Source organism: Mus musculus, chromosome 3 (assembly GCF_000001635.26).
Source record: "Mus musculus strain C57BL/6J chromosome 3, GRCm38.p6 C57BL/6J".
Classification (NCBI taxonomy): Eukaryota; Metazoa; Chordata; class Mammalia; order Rodentia; family Muridae; genus Mus; species Mus musculus.
In genome coordinates, this window is record NC_000069.6 from 26,634,207 (window position 1) to 26,649,934 (window position 15,728).

General features: G+C 42.2%; 1 protein-coding gene across 3 annotated transcripts in view; it reads left to right on the top strand.

Moving 5' to 3' along the window:
* The first annotated feature begins 3,413 nt into the window (after window positions 1–3,413).
* Window positions 3,414–15,728, top strand: part of Spata16 (spermatogenesis associated 16) — a 345,630-nt gene continuing 333,315 nt past the window's right edge. For 2 of the 3 annotated variants that reach the window (NM_029150.4, NM_027583.3), the window contains exon 1: window positions 3,425–3,531. The gene's annotated coding sequence lies outside the window, so the exon portion shown is untranslated. Of the gene's footprint in view, window positions 3,532–15,728 lie in introns of all 3 variants that reach the window. The other variant, XM_017319720.2, reaches the window with a different exon arrangement.

Consider the following 15,728-nt stretch of genomic DNA (forward strand, 5'->3'; position numbering starts at 1 on the left):
GTAAGCTTTTCCCAGGAATGCAAGACACACAAAAATGTAAATTTATTCAGTGTCTGCTGCAATTATAAGTTAAAAAAGGTAAATCATACGATAATTTCAATTACAAACATTAGACAATGTCTTATAATAAGTATTCTGTGAAATATTCATCAGAAAAACTAGAAAAGAGGGAAATTACCCCAATGTAATTTTAAAGTTTTACAGTACACCTGCAACCAACATCACAGTGAACAGCAAATGCTTGACACTTAACTCTTGTCATGGCTGGAACGAGAAATGTCCCCCAGAAGCCAGGGTATTTGAAAACTTGGTCTCCCTTGGTGGCACTGTTTGGGAAGGTTTTGGAGGTATAGCCTTGCTGGGGGAAGTACATTAGTGGTAGCAGGTTTTGGATTATGTAGTGTAGCTGGGCCTCAGACATTAGCCCTATCGACTCCATAATGTAAGTACCACTCAAGCTGTAAAATTCAGCAAGTAACCATCACCACCTGACAAACTAGAACAAAGGCTCCATCAAGGTCCATCGTTCAGGGGAGATCTCTCTCTAAATGTTACCTTCCTTGGCTTCTATCCTTCCACTTCTTATTCTTTTTGTTGACTGATGTATGTCTACCCAGAATATGGGTTTTGTTTTTAAAAGTTCTCTGAGGAAGGCAGCTTTGTGCTACACAGGAATCCAGAACACCCAGTGTAGTCACCAGCTAGCTAATAACTACTTTTAGCTTAAATCCATGACTAAGCACTCATCTCTGGTGGCTAAGCCACAACAATAGCTTCACCCTGCTTCCAGGTCTTTGTCCCTGCTTCATCCTTATATTTGAAGATACAAGCTTCCTGCTCCCTGCTTCTCCCACAGGCTGCATACTATGTGTGGCTCAGCCTCCCCACCATAATGGACTCTTATTCCTCAGGAACTCTTTCAAAATAAAAGACAAAGTAAACTCCATCTTTCATAAGTTGCTGTTGGTCATGATGGTTTATCACAGCAAAAAAAAAAAAAAAATAGTCACTAACACAACCTCAAAATGGAGACTGTAACACATATACCTGAGCATACAATTTCCTACTTGACACCGTGTACAATAAAGTTTTATCATGTCTAATAAAGCAAGGAAAACTAAATTTAAAAAAAGCATCCATCAGAAAGGAAGAATGAAATGATCTCTGTTAGTCAACAACATTATTATCTAGAAAATCACAAGAGTATTAAAAGCTAATAAAAAAGGTTCCAGTACTAAGTCTGGGAAGATACCAGAATATTCCATCAATAAAAAGTTCAGATACATTTTTACAGACTCAAGGAGCCACTGGAAAAGGAAATATTTAGAAAATATGGAATTTTTAAAAGCATTAAAAACATGAACTGCTTAGGCATAAGTTTTACAAAATATGTGTGAAAACCATATATCAACTTAATGATAAGAGCAATCAAAGGTCCAATTAAATATGGAAATACAGAGTAGCAGTAGAATGAAAGACCATTGGTTAGGGTGTCAGTTTTACCAGATTGATCTATAGATACTAAGAAAATTACAACAAAGATTCTAGCAAGATGTTTGTCATGGAAACAGGAAAGCTGATTCTAGAATTTAAATAGAAAAATAAAAAATAGAACATAACAGATAATTTTGAAAAAGAAAAGGAAAGTTGGGGGATGCATGGCACCTGCAAATAAGGCATGTTTTAATGCTGTAGTAACCAGGACAATGGGATCGTTGAAGAAAAACTAAATGTATAGATTACTGAAAAGAATAGAGGGAGAGAGAGAGAGGGAGAGAGAGAGAGAAGGAGAGAGGGAGAGAGAGAGAAGGAGAGAGAGAGATGAGAGAGAGAGAAGGAGAGAGAGGGGGAGGGAGAAGAGAGAGAGAGAAGGAGAGAGGGAGAGAAGGAGAGAGGGAGAGAAGGAGAGAGGGAGAGAGAGAGGAGAGAGAGAAAGGAGAAAGAGAAGGAGAGAGAGGGAGAGGAGAGAGAGAAGGAGAGAGGGAGAGGGGGGAGAGGGAGAGGAGAGAGGGAGGGAGAGAGAGAGAGAGAGAGAGAGAGAGAGAGAGAGAGAGACTGCAGAGCCATCTGCTGCTGGGGCATGAGCAACCTGCCAGTGACTTTCATCTCTGTGCTGTGCTTTGAAAGTGGATGCTTTCAAAGTTGTTTACTATGTCAAAAACATTTAGTAGAGTTGGACTCTTGAAGTGGAGATCTGAACATCAAAACAGTAGGTGAGGTGGGACAATAGGAAGACTGTAACAAGAGGAACAGGCAATCTTACTAAGCAGCAGAGGCTTCAGACCCCTCACCTCTCTCGACCCTTCACCTCAGTTGAGTCTCCAGCTCATCTTAAGATTAACATGAAGATGCATGAATAACGCAGAGTCAAGGTGAAACTGTTTGCTACACAGTTCAGGAGTTGTCAGGAGAAAGATGTAGTTCTTAGGAGTACAAGTATGGATAATGATCTACTTCATACACTATGTGTAAGAGGCTGGAAAATAGTCTGCTAAGTCATAAATTCCAAGTGTAAGGACCAGAGTTTGATTTCCAGAACTGACACTAAACAGCAGCCCATGGTGGAGTGCACTTGTAATGCCTGTGGTGCAGAGGTGGAAATATATGGATCCCCGAGACTTGTTAGCCTGCCAGTCTAGCCGGGCAAGTCCCAGAAGTCAGCGAGAGACCTTGTCCCAAAAAGCAAAGTGGATTGGTCCTGAGGAACAAGACCCAAATTTATCTTCACTTGCACACGCGCACACAAGTACACGCGTCCACATAAACATACACAGAATGAATAAACATAGTTTAAAAAAATAAAGGACATGCAAAATTGTTTAAAGTATATTTATGGATATTATATCTCAGTAAGTGAATGTAGATGCGTGGCAGTAAGAGAAGGGGCACTAGTTTTATATAGCCAAAGATATATAGCAAAATGTTTATAATGTTTCTCAGGTAATTCTTATTTTCTGGGCATATTTCTCTCTTGCGAATTGTGTTTTCTCTTTTAACATTGTTTGAGGATATCGTACACGCCTATGATGAGTTTTGGTCTATCAGCCACATTCTGTCTACGTTTCCCTCCAAATTTCTTACGGTCTGTAAAGCTACTTGCTGCTGTCTTCGGAGCAACTATGGGAACATGAGTCTGTGAAGAAAACGGATTCCTCCTCCTCTACTATGAACCAAGTGCTAATAGCTTTGATGGGGTGGGCAAATACCAGCTAGGGGTGGGCAAAACCCTTCTAAATGATTATTCTGTCTTCATTAATTTTAGAGTATTAAAGGAAACTCACACATAGCAGGTGCATTCAGAGAGAAGGCTGGGGAGGTGCCGTAGCTCCCCGATGGTGGGCCGAGCCTGGAGGCACGTGGTCCGCTAAATGGGCGGGGCCACGTGGCTGGTCGTTTTTTTTTTTTTTTTTTTTTTTTTACTTCTAAGAGCTCTCTGAAGCTCCACAGCAGGTTGGCCTGGGATTGGGACCGTTGGCACGACAGATGCTGTAGGTGGTAGTCACTCGGCTCCTCTGACCCTAAACCACACAGGTAGGAAGAGGCTGCTTTACCCTAAGAACAAAGCAGTTGGCAGGTTTGTTGTAGAAAAAAGGGGGGATGTCGGGGAAGCTTGAGTAGCGACAAGAAGTGAGATCTGCCCCCTACCATCTCACGCAGGAACGGGGGAATGAAGAAATATCGCTTGTGAACAATCCTTCCTTCTGTAAGCAGTTAGAAGATAGGTTCAAAACTGATGTCGCCTTTAGGAACCCTTAGCCTTGCCAAACAGGATATAGGCTCTTTCTGTTTTCATCCCGCTGAGAAGAGAAAAGCTAAGGCCTATTCAGTTTCATGAGTCCGAGAGTTTTTTCTATTTTCATTTTCCTTTATCCTAACTGCTATTCCTTAGTGACCAATATGGATTGAGAACATCTGGCCCTATAGGAGCTGATAGCTGCCACGCTCTGGCTTTTATCATTTGTGGTTCAGACTTTGTTATTCTGTGAGCGACATTACTATGAACTAAAGATATTAGCTGTATGCCTGGCTTGATTGTTGTGCATGTAACCTTAGCACTTGGGAGAATGAGCCAAGAGAATTATCAGGGTTTGAGGTCAGCCTGGGAACACTCATGTAGTGAGTTCTGAGCCAGCCTGAAACAGAGTGAAACAAGGTAGATATGTGGATAGATAGATAGATGGGAGAGTGGACAGATGGGGACACACACACACACACACACACACACACACACACACACTGTATAATTGTACTTCCTAATACTGGGACCCTTTAATACAGTTCCTCATGTAGTGGTGACCCCCCCCACACACACACACACAATAAGAAATAATAAATTACTTTTGTTGCCACTCCATACCTGTAAATTTTCTACTGCTATGAACTGTACTGTAAATACCAGATATGCACAGTATCTGATATGTGACCCCTGTGAAAGGGTTGCTTAAACCTCAAAAGGTCTGAGACCCACACGTTGAGAACTGCTTATCTAAGTAGAAGCCATGACATCTTTTTATCCTGATGTGCCCAGCATAAAACATTACTGATTGAGTGAATGAACACCCATCACAGAAAGCTTTCATTCAAAGGTGGTTCAGCCTTAGCAGTGAAAAACAACTTTAAATCCTTATTTAATACAATTTACATTTCATATTCTCTACCAATAAAATATTTATAGGCACCAGTAAAGGTCTCTTTTTGAAACACTAGGAGAGTGCTTGTCATTTTAGTAAAGCCACTAATTTGAAGTGCTTAAAAAACGTCACATGGGCTGATAAATAATTTTGTATGGCCCCTTTTGATTTAGTGTTATACATACTGAAGGGCTAAAGTGAGCTTTAATGTCACACACTCCCTCGAGAACTTGGATGTACGAGGCGCGCTCTTTCTGGTGTACTGTGACACAAAACTGCTTTCTGCCACCATGGGGTTTTTCAGTTTTTCTTCACCTGTGTCAGAGGCTCAAGAATTCCTGTAAGGAAAAAAATCAAAGCTAGGAGAAAGCCCAAGAAGTAAGAGAGAGGTCGGAGCACTTCAGCCTGCCTGGCTGCGGTTCTGTCATTGCGAGAGACCATGTCATTACCCTGGCATGCCTGGCACACAATGGGCACGCTGAAAGGCTGCAGCTGATGTGGGAAAGAGGGATACAGCTGGAAGCAAGGCTGTTGTTGCCTTGTCTCCCAGGCACACAGATTTAAAGTATCCAAAGCGCTTCTGAAAGTGCGCAGGTCTGCCTAACTTCACCCGTTGCCATGGTGAGCAACACAAACGTAATCAAGATTGAACTGAGACGTTGTTTTGTTCCACAAGTGAACTTTCCACTGAAGTATGTATCCTGTATTGTTCAGTCTGTTATTCATCTGTGTTATTATAACCAAATGGCAAATTCCTCCCATCTGGTCATTTTTCAAAGAGATTTTAAAAGCCATTCAAGAGGGAAAAAAGATGATTTTCTTTTTTTCTTACCCACAGTTAATGATAAGAGTCACACTTGAGGTGGTAGCTTCAAAATGGTGGGTTACCCAAGCCCTAGTGAGTAACCTCAGCCCATGAGTACATGGATTGCACTAATAAGAAAGTGTATTCTAACAAAAGAGAAGGCGCAATGTTGAGAGGGAGATGTGCTGTAGCATAACCAAGGGAGAGGCACAGAGAAGTGACTGGAGGTGGGTCTGATCAAGATCCGTTGAACACATGTATTTCATTTTAAAAGAGTAAATTTATTAAAAGGAACAGAAGGGATTGTTTGTGGGCTGTCCTTCTGAATGGGGAAAGCAGCACCTTACAGTGATTCAAACCTAGAAGGGAGGCACCAAGGAATCACAAAGCATGAGGCCGGTGACCTTGAAACGACCCCCCGGTGGTCTCAACTCACTGCAAGACAATGTTTTCCTAATTAAGGTGTAGTGTTCAATGCCATCTCCAGTTTACATAGAATTCAATGATAGACCGGTATTTCTTTTCTTATTATTATTCTTTTAGGTGACACGTCAGTTCTAAACAGATGACGAGGCACCCCAACAGTGGAATGGCGGGGTAGGAAAAGTGATCAAACACCATATGCACAAGGGTTTTAAAGCCCTTTGCATCAGGGAGCCCAGAATATTGTCTCTCAACTAGTCTACGATATATTGAGTCATCTCCTTGGAAAGTAGCATTGAAGTTGTAACATTTTGCACCCATAAACAGCCTTGCTGAATTTTTTCAAGGATGTTGTAAAATAAAATATTATAGCAGTCTGGCTTAAAGATCGCCAGAAGAGAGACTCTAACTTATCACAGCTCTGGCTAAATTTCAAAATACACATGATAAATGAGCCGGAGCCATCTGTCCAGTGTGAGGAACATTCCCTAATTGTCTAATTTTTAAAGGAATTGCTGAGCAATAATAACACAAATAATAAAATAACAATCATGATAAAACAACAGGCAACATTTATTAGGTGCTTACTGTTATCAGATAACCCTCCTCTGTTCTCACAGGTGAGGCCGAGGTTGCCCTTAACTTCCTTTGTAAATGAGAATGCTGTCATGCACACAGACTGTCTCTTTACAGCATTGTTCCAACTTCTCTGTATGACGGGGCTGTTGTAAAACGGCCTGGGAGCGGGACAAAGGCATGGGTCTGCCTCCCCACCTTTGAGAGCTTCTAGGGCTTGGCTGGTTGTATTACTTGGCACAATATAGGTCTGTGTGAAGCTGTGGACGTCTCTCCTGTAATGTGTAGGACTGACAGATTCTTTTGAACCACTCATGGTTCACAATTTGGGCAGGCTCAGAAGGAACTTGAGCTGACATGACTCAGGAGAAGTGTTAGAATGTGTCCCTTTCTCCTTAATTGGGAGATGCTGAAGCTGAAGTCACTACTACAAGCTAGAATTGCATGACGAGTGGAAAATTGATATGGCTTTAAGTGGACCATTTAAGAGAAGATGCTTCAGGGAGATGAGCAGTGCAGTCACTGAATAGAAATCAGAGTTCCTGATTTCAATTCCTTCCCGGGGGCCCCTTAGTTGTTCCATCATGTTTGTTTGGATTAACTTAAGTTGTACACACATGTCTCAGAGTAAGCACTGGTATATACAATCTAAATTCAAGAAGATTAATTTCTTTCTACAAGAAGAAATGTGCTCCCTCCACCCTCCCCGCCTCTTTCCCCTCTCCCCCCCCCCCACCGTGTGTTTGAATATATCACGTTGAAAATATTCACCTGGCATTTCCTCAGACTCCTTTAGCTTATTCCCCATGAGGACAAAAGCTGTATAGGGCAGTCTCAAAGTTCCTGGCACTGAACACAGGCCTGAGTCTCTGCTAGAATAGCTTACCGTAGGAAATTCCGCATTGTGAGTGTTCATCCGATTTCCCATGCATGACTGCTCTGATGCTCACCCACCACTTCTCACTTAAACTCCTATTAGGCAGCACTCGGGCGGAAGAATCCAACACGGTCTTTAAAGACCACTTAAGATACAGCCAGAGAAGGCATTGTATTGTCATCTGCTCAAAAAAAAAAAAAAGCATTATTAACTTGTTAGAAACCGACGTGATTTTGTTAATATGGAGTCATCTGCAAAACTACTATATAATGACTACATCACAGGCCTGTTGAACAGACATTTGGAAACTTGAACATAAAGTGTAGAAAATAAGAACCGGAATAATCCAGTGAGTTCTATGTAGGCTCACAGGGAGAAACACATAGATCATGAGTCTCTCAGCTAAGCCAAGGCTTGCTTAAAGGCTCATGGAAGTTTAGGTCTTTTGGTAATCCCTCATCGTTTATATTCACCAGAGTCTTTAGCAGCCACATAGTCAGACTATACAGGAGCCTACTACTAGATTGAGTGCAGGGATGTGTGCATTAGAGTTGACACCACTTCAGTCCCACAGACTCTGTACAGAAGTCTTTTACATAGTCTAGACAGGTTCGGTTCTGTTTTGTTTTGTTTTGACCAGTCCTTTGCGTGTAAAAACAGAAGTTTGGCCTCCCACAGGAGCGTTAGCATTGGCAATTAGCACTTCCTCTCTCCTTTCTCTCTTGTCCTGTGTGGGTCTTCATGCTATGACATTTGTCTGTTGCCACAGAATGTGGGTGACCAGAACCAGTGAATACCTTCCCAGTCCCAGGGCTTTGGTTGACCTTTCAACTATGAGTTCCATTTCTCTCCAACCTTACTTCTTCTCGGCCCTCTTTTCCTTCCTCCAGATTTTCAGAGCCATGCTGTGCTATCTATCAGGAACAAAGGGATGGATTTGGGGGAAGAAGGGAGAAGTGAAGAGTCACCCAGGTCCTGTTTCATCTCTGCCTCAGGGCGTGACAGCACTTGCTGGTGTCTAGGGCAGGAGAGGACAACAGAGGCAGACAACTGATTTTATATCAAAATACACTGGGCAGACTCTGGAGGCCCCATTTATGTTGTACTGGAATTGGAGAAAGGTACTGATAAAACTTTACAATCGCAGAGAACAGGGTCGAAATGGGGTCAGAGAGATGACTCACAGGTAAGAACACTGGCTCTTCCGGCAGGGGACCCAAGTTCAATTCCCAGCACCACGTGGCAGCTCAAAACTGTCTAAAACCACAGTTCCAGCATCTCCTATGCCAGGGTTAGGCTCTGTGAACCCTAAGAATAGGGCAGCACACAGGCATAAATGCAGGCAACATGCACACACACGCACACACACACACACACACACACACACACACACACACACACTGCCACTGCCACTTCACTTGGTAGTAGTTAATAAGTCTGAAGTCCAAGTTCTATTTTTTCCTTCAGTTCTATTTTTCTTCTCAAGTGGCCATTATTTTCTTCCTTCTCAGTACACTGGGAGGAGAAGCCCTGTCACTGCCAGATGGTGAGGAGTCTTTGGGCCTTGTCCTCTCTGGTCCTTACTGGATTCATTATGACACCCACCTTTCTAACTTCGCACAATGACTGGCGCTGATAGAGAAATGGTTGCTCCCTTACCTTTAGGTTCCAAACCTTCAACCTGACGTGGCTGACCATTTGCTAATGTAAACTTTTACATAGCACATAATAGACTCTTTGTAACATCCATAAACTAAAAGGATTTCCAAATTTGTGATAGCAGTTTATGTTCGCAGCTGCTGTGTGAATGATCTAGTTACACTGTAATCTTGCTAAATCAACCAATGTCGATCATTTTAATTATAACCATTGAGATGCATTTGTTGTGGTTATAGGTCTCTAATTTCAATTTGCATATCCTGTGTTGATTAATGAAACCGATAACCTTTCTATACATTTGCTGGTCATTTGGGGGTTCCCCTTTTGGCATTCTTATTAATATTTGGGGATCGTTCCACACTGGGTCATCTCCCCCTTTGATGATGATCTGTAGGAATTCTTTGTATATGCTAAGTATGAGCCCATGTCAAGCACATGTGTTAAAGACACTTTCCCTGGACTGTGAACTGCCCTTTCATTTTCCAATAGTGAGTTTTGATAAACAAGAACCATTACAGGCTCTGTGTCTCTTTTCCAAAAACACAGAATTTTATTTTTCAGTTTGTAATACTTACACAGAAGATATACATATATGCATAGCTAACCACTGGAGGTTTTTCAAGCTTGCACGTGTATCACATTGTTGCACATGTCTTTAACTGTATAGTCTTTTTAGGGTCTTTACATCTTGACATCTTACTGTCACACGAGGAATTTTCCACGTATGACATCTTGTCAACCCTCCTTAAGTTTCGGAATATGGAGCATTTTAGGCTGCAGAACTGGGATTTTCAGATTAGAGGTGCTCAGTTCATACTCATGGTATCACTGGATTTGTTGTGTTTCAGTGCTGCCTAAAAAGCCCTTTCTTACCCTAGCCATGAAAATACTTCACTGTCTTTTAAAGATGTGAATTATCTTTTTACTTATAGTTTTCCAATACATTTACTGTTGCTTTTTGTGTAATTTTTATGTAAATTTGAAGTCAAAATTCACTTTTTTTCTATTTTCCCTAAGGCTAGAACCACTTACTTTAAACATCACAATCCTGCCAGGGCACCTCATCACAAATGAAGTGACCATTTATGTATAAACCTATTTCTGGGCTTTGCTCTGTCTGGATGGTGGGACTATTTATCCTTGCATCAAAGACTGCCCTAATTACCACCACAGGATTCATGCCAGCTCCTAGACTCTGGCTGTTTTAAGTTGTCTGGATTTATTTATTGTTTTTCAAGATTAACAGGGCAGTTCTTGGCCTTCGATATAGAAAATGTAAATTTTAAATTTGCTGCCTCTGCTCATGAGTGAGACATAACCAGCTCTGGTAAACATCTCAGATGCACTTGAAAAAAATGTATATTGGATTATTCTTTGATGTAAACTTCCAGGTGTTAAGTGAGGTTTGTGCCTTGTTTAGCCCAGAGCTCCGCACCCTAACCTGGCCCTTTCTCTTTACTTTCCCCTTTCTTTCTCCTCCATGCAACTGAAGAACAGGCATTCTACTTCCCACGAGGATTGGAAACTTGTCAATTTCTCCCTTTTTCAAAATGTTGGCTTTGTGTATTTTAAAGCCATGGTGTTAACAGTACTCATTTAAAGCAGTGATTTCCCCTCCCCCTTGGCGCATCCTCATCTCAAAGTCAAGCATCGCATGCCCAATAAGGTAGAGTCAGGAGCAGACTCCAAACACATCTACAATAAAGTCTTGTTATGCCTCCCACCTAGCATGACATACTCTGGCACACTTGCGACTGTCTGCACAAGTTCTACCCCACTTTAGGCCCATTAGCTTCCTGCCATGTGGGCTAGAGGAAGTCACAGGGCCCAGTCCCAGAGTTCAAGGCTGATGAGGAGGGCCAGGCATTTTCTATAGTTGGGTAGCCATTTTAAGCTGTCTACACTCCTGCATAGAACCTTCACTCATCCTTCTTTAAGTATTCTAATAAAACTCATTTAGTTGCCAATAAATAAATAACATACCATAAAAGCAGAATGGGGGAGGCTAGTTGGGAACAAGAAATAGATCAGCAGGGTTGGAGAGAAATAGAGCATGAGAGATGAGAGGAGGTGATAAAGGTGCCTCCCACAAAGCCTGAAAACTGAGTTCCATCCCAGAGACCCTCAGGATAGAAGAAAAGAACTGACTCCTAAAGTTGTTCTCTGACCTCTGCAAGCACTGTGTGGGACACATGTGTGAGCACACACACACACACACACACACACACACACTCTAAATAAATAGCTTTAAAAATTTATAATTAAAGAGAAGGGAATCAGTCTGGTGGTTCCTCAGAAAACTGGACATAGTACTACCGGAGGATCCAGCAATACCTCTCCTGGGCATATATCCAGAAGATGCCCCAACTGGTAAGAAGGACACATGCTCCACTATGTTCATAGCAGCCTTATTTATAATAGCCAGAAGCTGGAAAGAACCTAGATGCCCCTCAACAGAGGAATGGATACAGAAAATGTGGTACATCTACACAATGGAGTACTACTCAGCTATTAAAAAGAATGAATTTATGAAATTCCTAGCCAAATGGATGGACCTGGAGGGCATCATCCTGAGTGAGGTAACACATTCACAAAGAAACTCACACAATATGTACTCACTGATAAGTGGATATTAGCCCCAAACCTAGGATACCCAAGATATAAGATATAATTTGCTAAACACATGAAACTCAAGAAGAATGAAGACTGAAGTGTGGACACTATGCCCCTCCTTAGATTTGGGAACAAAACACCCATGGAAGGAGTTACAGAGACAAAGTTTGGAGCTGAGATGAAAGGATGGACCATGTAGAGACTGCCATATCCAGGGATCCACCCCATAATCAGCATCCAAACGCTGACACCATTGCATACACTAGCAAGATTTTATTGAAAGGACCCAGATGTAGCTGTCTCTTGTGAGACTATGCCGGGGCCTAGCAAACACAGAAGTGGATGCTCACAGTCAGCTAATGGATGAATCATAGGGCTCCCAATGGAGGATCTAGAGAAAGTAGCCAAGGAGCTAAAGGGATCTGCAACCCTATAGGTGGGACAACATTATGAACTAACCAGTACCCCGGAGCTCTTGACTCTAGCTGCATATATATCAAAAGATGGCCTAGTCGGCCATCACTGGAAAGAGAGGCCCATTGGACTTGCAAACTTTATATGCCCCAGTACAGGGGAACGCCAGGGCCAAAAAGGGGGAGTGGGTGGGCAGGGGAGTGGGGGTGGGTGGATATGGGGGACTTTTGGTATAGCATTGGAAATGTAAATGAGCTAAATACCTAATAAAAATGGAAAAAAATATAGATATATATGAAAACGTGATAATGCAGTCAGTCAATCAAGTGTATGCTAATACTTTTTATATAATTAAATAATAAATAAATAGGTGTTGCTAATTACTAATCAGGTAGAGAGACAGCTGGGTGGACTGCAGCATTTTTAGACAGAAAGAAACAGGGACCTTGAATGTTAAAAGATTTCATTCAAGACCAAGGTTCGTGCTTCCTAAGAAAAGGTGGAGTTGTCATGGGAACTCCCTGTAATGGAGTTTACTTGCCCTGAAATCAGAAGAGGGGCTTGACTGTAGTGATGTTCACAAAGAGGACACGTATCCTCTGATGAACCATGAGAGTCCTCACTCCAGAGGACGACAGTGCCTGGACCCCTTCACACGGAGGCACTGGCTGTTAGTGGGAAGAGAGCAGAAGGAAAAGGCCATCTTCTTCTTGCAGCTTTGTGGGGTTTCTCCCACCCTGAACGAGCAGAGCTAATTTTCAGCCAGCTGGAATCGTTGAAATGGAGCCTGCAGAGTTCACTTCCAATATCAGAATACAGGGGGAGTGTGGGTTTGGAGCTGGCAGACAGTAAGTTAGTAATTGGCATACCTTCTCTGCTTCCAGTTAAGCCCCGTGCCTCGCTGGCTGCTCTGATATTAATAGAGCCATCCCCTTGTCGTGGTTGAGGGGTGTGTGATCTGCCCTTCTGTGTGTCTTTGTTTTCTACTTTTCTGTACTTCTATTTAAGGCATATGTCTCATACACAGAATATAGTTAGGAACTGTATTTTTCTTCCAAAATAACAGTCTTAGACTTAATTGAAATATTTAGTACTTTAAAATGGAAAATTTATTACTGATATATTTCAGTTGATATCTACCATCTCTAGTTTCTATTTGGTCCCTTTGTTTCTTATCATTGATCATAGCAGATACGTTGAGTGATCTCTCTATTTATTTGGTGTGTGCCTTATGCTCATTGTTCAGTTTGGAGTTTGAGACGGGATCCTATACAGCTCAGACTCACCTGCACTCCACTACCTTGGACTGCAGATCACTCGCCTCCATGGCACTACTGCATAGGCATGTGCCACCATTGTGGTTTATGTGTTCAGCGGGTAGTGAGGCTAGGGCCAACATCTCTATGTATGCTACCCTCATACTCCCTCAACTTAGCCATATACCCAGCTCAAGCTGCTACACATTTTGGTCATTTCATGGTGTTTACTCCATAAAATTACAATACAATCCTGTTATTTATTTCATTCTAAATCAAATAACTAATTTTAACAGATCTTTACAAACTTTCAAATCAAAGAATACTTTAGCTCCATTCCCCTTTCCCATGTTTTGTATCATGTTAATTATTATTTTATCCTACATACATTTGAAACCTCAAAGACGTGTTTCTTCGGTTTCCCCATTATGAATAGTTTCATTTGCTTTTTAGCAATTTCATATTTTTATGAAGTCTATCTTGATCATATCCACTCCAGCTTTCTCCTCCCATCCCACTAACACTCAACACATTCCTCTCACATTCACGTTCTCTCATGTCCTCTTATTTGTAATGACCCACTAAAGCCAATCAGTGCGGTTCTCAAATGGATGGACGGAGAGTCACCTAACAGAAATAGGAAAACCTACCAGAAGCCATATTCCTAAAGAAAAATGAAGTCAGCCTATAGCAGCCACCAACTGTCAATAGTTCTCAATCTAGGTAAGGCCTCATGAGTTCCTCCCGCACCTACATTGAAATATTTACCAAACTGATTTTACACAGGTTTTGGGCAAATACCCATAGCTGCTGTGAGTTGATGTCCAGACAGACTTTCTCAGAAGCACTCCCTGGGCTCTGGCTCTTTAAATTATTTTCAGCCTCTCTCCCATGATGTTCCCTGAGCCTTGGGGTAGGGATAGGGGGTTGTTACAGGTGTCATATTTAGGGTTAAGCACTCAAACTTATTCTAAGCACTGTAAACAATTATAAGTGGGCATTAACCCCCACCCACTGCAAAATGGAAACTTCTCTGACTGAGCTTAGGAATAGCACTCATCTGTAGACATGAATATTCAAAGGCAGTTTGATAACCTGTTCATTTAGCAAGACTGGGCTCTTGCTAAAGGTCCATGTCCTCCCCAGCCTCGTTTACAGTGCCAGATGTGAATCATCTCCCGTGGAGTAGGGGTCAAATGCAATGTGATGCTGTTTGTAACCTCAATAGCAGTCAAGCCACTGTCGGAACCATAGGCTAGCCTTACCTGCCAGGTTGTGTGGGAGGACGCAGGGCAAGCCCCTGGTAAGACCATGGAGGACTTTCTCCCCAAGAAGCCTGCTTAACACCTTAAGAGTACCTTCATAGCACTCTGAAAGCTAGATAGCAGGGAAGAAGTTTCCAGGTCAATTGCAGTATGATTTCTTGAAGCAACATTTCCGTCATATTGCTTAATCTGGTCAATCAACTGTACGTGTATATACACTGTATGTGTATTTTCACGCAGTTATCTTTTATTATCTTTCATTGGCTCCCATAATTCCTTTGTGCTTCTCCTGTTTCATTCTTCTTTCCTTGTGTGACTCCAAAAGTACTTTGTCTAACATTCTTTCTAATAGTTTCCATTATCTTATTTCTCTGTTTAAATTCATATACTTCCTGGATTGTTTCTTTGAATTTACTAATCCTATGTTCTGGTACATTTGATTTATATCCCAATTTAGTGAGTTAATTTCAGAGAATTCATTTTTCTCTCTATTTTTTTTTTTTTTGGATTGGATATTTTCTTTATTTACACTTCAAATGGTTTCCCCTTTTCAGGTCTCCCCTTCAGAAACCTCCATCCCATCCCCCCTGCCTCTATGAGGGTGCTCCCCCACCCCTTCCCAACTCCTATCCCCCTTACCTGGTATTCCCCTACATGGGGGCATTGAACACCCTCAGGCCCAAGGGCCTCTCCTCACACTGAAGTCCAACAAGGCCATCATCTGCCACATATGTGGCCAGGGTCATGGGTCACTCCATGTGTATTCTTTGGTTGGTGGTTCAGTCCCCAGGAGCTCTGGGGCGGGGAGGGGGTCTGGCCTGTTGACACTGTTGCTCTCTCCATGGGACTGCAAATCCCCTCAGCTCCTTCAGTCCCTTCTCCAATTCTTCTGTGGGAGACCCCTGAGCTCAGTCCAATGGTTGACTGTGAGCTTCCGCCTCTGTATTTGTCAGGCTCTGGCAGAGCCTCTCAGAAAACAGATATATTAGGCTGCCATCAGCAAGCACTTGCTGACATCCACAATAATGTCCTGGTTTGGTGGCCATATAATGGGACGGATCCCAAGGTGGGGGAGTCTCTGGATGGCTTTTCTTTTAGTCTCTGCTTCACACTTTATCTCCATATTTATTCCTGTGAGTATTTTGTTCACCTTTCTAAATACCCAACTTTTGGGCTTATCAGTGAGTACATACCATGTTTGTTCCTTTG